The sequence below is a fragment of the Hyperolius riggenbachi genome, chromosome 2 (assembly GCF_040937935.1).
Source record: "Hyperolius riggenbachi isolate aHypRig1 chromosome 2, aHypRig1.pri, whole genome shotgun sequence".
NCBI classification, from domain to species: domain Eukaryota; kingdom Metazoa; phylum Chordata; class Amphibia; order Anura; family Hyperoliidae; genus Hyperolius; species Hyperolius riggenbachi.
The window spans coordinates 231232334-231238333 of NC_090647.1; the positions used below are offsets into that span (position 1 = coordinate 231232334).

General features: G+C 43.0%; 1 protein-coding gene across 2 annotated transcripts in view; it reads right to left on the reverse strand.

Moving 5' to 3' along the window:
* The window catches only part of EDAR (ectodysplasin A receptor), a 205933-nt gene extending 201537 nt beyond the window's left edge, over nucleotides 1–4396 (reverse strand). The window contains exon 1 of one of the 2 annotated variants that reach the window (XM_068268301.1): nucleotides 4149–4396. The gene's annotated coding sequence lies outside the window, so the exon portion shown is untranslated. Of the gene's footprint in view, nucleotides 1–4144 lie in introns of both variants that reach the window. The other variant, XM_068268303.1, reaches the window with a different exon arrangement.
* Nucleotides 4397–6000: the final 1604 nt, after the last annotated feature.

Consider the following 6000-nt stretch of genomic DNA (forward strand, 5'->3'; position numbering starts at 1 on the left):
AACTCTCCTGCTAGTGCTAGCTGCCTATTCCAGTGAAGCAGTGGCACCGGTTTCATGTTTACCTGTTTATATTTACCTGTCATGGCCCACATAGGTGCATGTCTCCTGTCTCTCCTCTCCTTACACCCACTCAGCTGTGTCCTGCTGCCACAGGACAACTGATATCATCAGGACAATGCTGTGCAAATGTGGGGAAACGGGAACAAGGCAGATGGGAGGGAAGGATCATTGTGTACCATAATAGGTAAGTATAAAACTGGTGACAGAGCTGCCCTACACTAAGGGCCCTTTCACACTGACAGGTTGCATTGCATTGTAACTGTTTTGCACACTGTAACATGGTACAATTCAAAGTCTAAAAACAGTTCCCACTGGATCAGTTACAACTGATTCAGGTATTAAAACTGAAACATGCATTGTGCGATGCATAGAATCACACAAGGGGCTTGATTCACAAAGCAGTGCTAACTGTTAGCACGCCTGTGAAAAGCCCCTTAGCACGCCTAAAACAGCTGTTTGCACGCTAATTTGTGCGCAAATCGCATTGCGTGCAAAACTTTATGCACACAAAACTTTGTGCACGTAAACTTTTCCGCGCAAGCATCACACCGTTTGTGCACTAAATACGCATATTAGTCTTGTTTAGCGCAACACTTCGCACGCACTGCAAAACTTTACGCTCGTAAAGTTTTGTGCGCATAAAGTTTTCTTGAAGCCTTATGCATGCTAACTACTTAGCACCCTAGTTAGCACGCCCAAAGCCTTTAGGCGTGCTAACTAGGTTAGCACCGTTTTATGAATCGAGCCCAATGAGTTGGCTCACGTCAGTGAATGAAAGTGAATATTAGTCAGTTGCTTCTTTCCCTGCGTAACACTGGAAATCTTGTTTTGGGTTGCATTATGTGTAATGCTCCAGTGTAAAATTAACGTAAAGGTGGCCATACATCAGGCGACTTGGTAGCCAATCGACCATCCAATTCGATTATTATAATCCAATTGGATGAAAATCGGCACCGCCAAGTGCATGCCCGACCAACAATGCAACCAATTACGGGACGAAAATCGGTTGCATTCTTGTTGGGCCGACTTGCTCGATCAGGTACGCGGCGGGAATGGCGTGCAATTCCCGACGATCGATGAACGTGACAAAACCCCCGGAGCCCCGTGTAAAGTATACATTACCTGTTCGTGGCCTGCGCTTGTCCCTCCGCTGGAATGCCCTCTTTATACACGTGGTTTCCTAGTAAGGGCGTGTGTGTGACATCACACAAGCGTGCCCTTACTAGGAAACCACGTGGGTCATATATGTATGCAGTGGAGAAATCCCGGAAGCCAGCGGGGGACAAGCGGATGCTGCGGACTGGTAATGTATCCTTTGCACGGGGCATTAGGGGGACATTTACATTAGGGGGGCACAGCGGTGGGGCTGCGGTTGCAGCGCACAAGGCCGATTGCGGAGAGATTTCATGCTGAAATTTATCGGGAATCGGCCTGCGGTGTATGGACAGCTGAGCTGACAGATCTCTCTCTTATCAGATTTGATAAGAGAGAGATTTGTTTCTTGGTCGAATCAGCCCATAAATCGCTAGATGTATGGCTAACTTTTTCTCCAGAGTTTTCAGAGATAATTAATTATCTTCGATCTATAATAACTTTTTAGAACTTTTAAATTGAAAAATTACCAAAAAGTAGGTAAAAAGGAATTATCAAAACTATTTAAAGTGTTGCATTGCTTGCTGGTGATTTAAAAGGCACTTTATTGACACATTTGAAAATATCACCTAGGAGAACACTCAGGAGAAAAAGTTAATTACATATGGGCCATTATCTCATAAGTTTATGTTGGCTTCAGCTTTGCTTTAACAGCACAATCTGTTCACAGTAGATTCTTAAAGTGGACCCAAATTAAAAATACAAGATTTCAGAAATAAAAACTATTTTCTAAATTAGAATAATAAATAGCAGCCTTTTTTTTCAGCTGCATGATGACAAATATAAAATATTTTACATTTATTGGAGGAACCCCTCCCTTCCTTTCATATTGCCGGGACAAAATCCGGCAAACTGATGGAGTAGATGGTGTCCGGCAATAGAGGAATTGCTAATGGCTGCCACCTGTATAATCCTAGTAATGAAAAGAGAAGGGTGAAAAGCATGCACTGAAATGATCATAGGTTTGAAGGAGTGTTTATTTATCTTTGTATGTGTCAGAGTGGTGCAACTAAATATTTTTAATTAAAACAAATGTTTGGTTTAGGTCCGCTTTAATCTGTTGGGCCTTATACTACATGGAGGTGACAAAATTGGCCAGTCATTAGTCAGTCAACATTGGATGTGTGTGCCAGGCTAAGAGATGCTAAAGTCTTCATATCCCTTAATTTGTGTAAATTTCCAAATACACTGAGGCTACATTCACAGTGGAACATTGCGGAGCTGCATTATAAACTCTTATAACGCAGCCTACCACACTGCAATGCTAATCCTATGGGATGTTCACAGTGCGACGATAGCTTCGCATTGTAAAGTGTAGCGTTATGGTAACGCACTGCTGCAGCATGTTACCTCTAAACACACACGTTACCAGGTACAGGAAAGCATACTTTTCATTGCCTGTATGCTTTACTGTACCTACTGTATGCGACGGTAACGCAGTGTTACCCCTTTGGGGACTGGCTGCCTAACCCCCCCTTAAGGATCAGGCTATTTTACATGTGGAGGGGGCACATTCGGGGCAGGGGGATCAGGCAGTCATCCCTACTATGGCCAGCTAGGCATGGTGACTCCTGTGTGGCCAGGTGTCCCGGTATTGCCAGCAGCCTTTACTCACTTCCCAGACTCCAGCGATGAGCAGCTCTAGCCCCGTCCACTCTGGCCGGCCTCCTCGCTCGCACTGCCATTAAGTTCCGGGTTGCGGCTTGATTACGTCATCAAGCCAGGACACGACACTTAACGCAGAGCGATCGGGGATGCTGGCCAGAGCGGAGGGGAGCGACGTCACCGGGGAACGCCAGGAAGGTGAGTCCCCGTCCTCTTCTTTCCTTAGACCACTGCTGCTAACAGGGATCACTACGATCCGCCGGCAGTCATGGTGATCACGTGATCAGGAGCCAATGGCTCCTGATCACTGAGGGGATATGTCAGCTGTCATATGACAGCTTAATCTCCCCTCTCCGGTGCGCACAATCGTGTCGGGAGCGGAAATGGCAGGTGGCGTAAATCCTACGCTGCATCAGGCTTAGACAGCCGCAAGTGTGGTGTAGGATTTACTGTCAGCAGTCCCCAAAAGGTTAATAGGCATTACCACTCTTTTTTGCATTGTGTTGTAATGCTGCGATACAACGTAACGTCTAACTGTGAATAGGCCCTCAAACAAATGTCTGGTTCCTGTTCAATGCAAGTCTGCACATTCAGCAAATCTATACAGTAGCTAATCAGTCAGCAAGACCTGACTTAATTTTTAGGACGAGGCCCCATCACTGGAAAGGCTGAGCACCTTTTCTGCAGATGTTGACATAAGTATCCATATACAGATGTCAACATCTAGATTACGCTTCAATTGGCTTTATATCTTTATGGAACCTACACGGATATGGAAGTAAGATCGGACGTGTGCTATCTATTTATTTAAGTCCTATTTGTGTATAGAGGAGGATTAGACAAGAGTCTTATCTTTCTGTACAGAACATACACCAACTGACTATATACACAGAAGCTGCAGCTACATTGTAGCAAGTGCTTCAGGGCTTGTATTCGCAAGCTGTAATTCCCCACATTCATTCAACCTCAGCCAAAGTGCTAATGATGAGCACCGCCTATGCCTGGATAACAACCGTGGATTCAACTGCTTCTATTGAAACACAATAATAATGGAAATAGGCAATTTCTTTTGAGCCATGGACTAAACACGTTTCTAAATGACTAAAAAAGACACAAACACAAAACAATTGTCATGTAATTGTGAAAATGGTAGTATATGAAAGAATATCATACCCAGTCACACCACATACTATCTATCATTGTCAAGGTGTGAAATACACCGTTATCAGAAGTCAACAGCTACAATGAGGTTGATCTATGCTGTGACTTGTAGTTCTTCAACAGCAGCTCAGGTGATAATGCAGATAAACAGTGCAGGAAAAAAGACCTACCTGATGATTCCTTCACTGAAGTTCACAAACAGTATAAGTCCTGATCATCCAGTGTCCTCCTAGGTGCTCATCTCTGCCAGCTGCCCAGCTTTCACCCACTCTTTGTGACCAAGATGTCATCAGTACCAGGTTGTGGTCAGTGGCAACATACGAGAGTCCTCTTGGATGAAGGACACTTCCAGACTGTGTTGTGGGACCTTGCAGCTCACCCTCTCTCTGTCCTTGCGCTGTGGCACATGCTTTACAAAAAGTACAGGCGTGATTAAAGTTAGTTTGGAAAGAGCAGTTTTTCCCCTTTCTCTCCTTGTCATGTATATATGTAAACTCTCTAACACCACCTAGAGGCTTACCTGTGGTTTCTCTATCCAGATATTCTCTCTCAAAAAAAAAGAAAGAAAGAAAGAAATACCGGTTTGCTGCAAGGGATGTATTATATCATAAAGAGCTGTCTGTATAATTGTAGCCTAGAGAGTTAGGAAGCTTTGGCATGATCAAAAGGGGGTTTCCACTATATTTTCAACCTGAATGATCATGCAGTTTTCATTTTAAGTGTGCCCCTTTTTAAATGTATTAGCATATGTTTTTTTTCCTCACACAACAGTGTGAGGATTTATAAAGCATTTCCGCTAACTATGTCCACAGGTGATTTTACACGCAGAAAAGTGTGTTGTATTGAAATGACTAAACACAGATGTGTGGCTGTCCAAGCCAGAAGTAATATTACTTAAACACATCACACATATTACAGCCTTTTATGTAAAAGAGAAATTTAACACTTGAAGGCATAATAATGCCTTTTTGTAAAATACTCGGTGTCATTTATAACAGAATAGCTTTCAGCTTGGAAAAAAAAAATCAGTTTACAACTCTATTATTAACATTTAACTCTCATTAATGCTGCATACAAAAATATTTCATGGACCATAACTTTTTTTTCAACCTTAGGGACCAGTGCACACCAAAAAGCGCTAGCGTAATCAAACGCTCAGCGCTTTTTGAAGTGATTTTTCAGAGCATGTGCCTAGCAATTTTCTAATCATGCCTAGTGATTTTTGGAGCATTTTGGTGTAGCGTTTTTTTTATTTTTTGCTACAGTAGAGCTGTAACTAAACAGGTTCTGTAACAAAAACTCTAGGAAAATCGATCTGTTCTAACGCTTTTCAGAGTGATTTTCCACTTTCCTCTACTTAACATTGAGGCTGAATCGCCTCAGAAATCAGCAGAAATGCGGCAGGACCCGTGTTTGCGTTTGGGAGAAAACCACATCGTTCTGGTGTAATCCATCCCATTCAAATACATTAGGCAAGCGCTTTTCAAAGCGCTGGCATTTTCAAAAATGCTCAGAAGTGCTCTTGGTGTGCACCAGCCCTTAGGCCTAGAACACAATAGCAGCGTTTTTCTAAGCCTTTTCTAAGCACTTGTGATTTAAAAAGCTCTTGCTATGTGTGTGATCCCACTTGAGGGATGGGATTTTTTTAAAAAAATCCCCCATAGCATTACATTAGCAAGAGCTTTTCAAATTACAAGTACTTAGGAAAGAGCTGCTAGTGGGTCCCAGGGCTAAGGCCTGGAACCCACTAGCAGTACATTACTAAGCCGTTACTAAGCAGTTGTGATTTGAAAAGCTCTTGCTAATGTAATCCTATGGGTGTAATCCCACTTGAGAGATGTGATTTTATAAAAATCCCCCATAGCATTGCATTAGCAAGTACTTTTTCAAATAACTAGCACTTAGAGAAGGGCTGCTAGTGAGTTTGAGCCCTTAGGCTGGTTTCACAGTGAGACGTTAAAGTCCCACGTTACAGCAGCCAGTAACGCAGCCTAACTCACAGCACTGTAAAATCAATGTGCT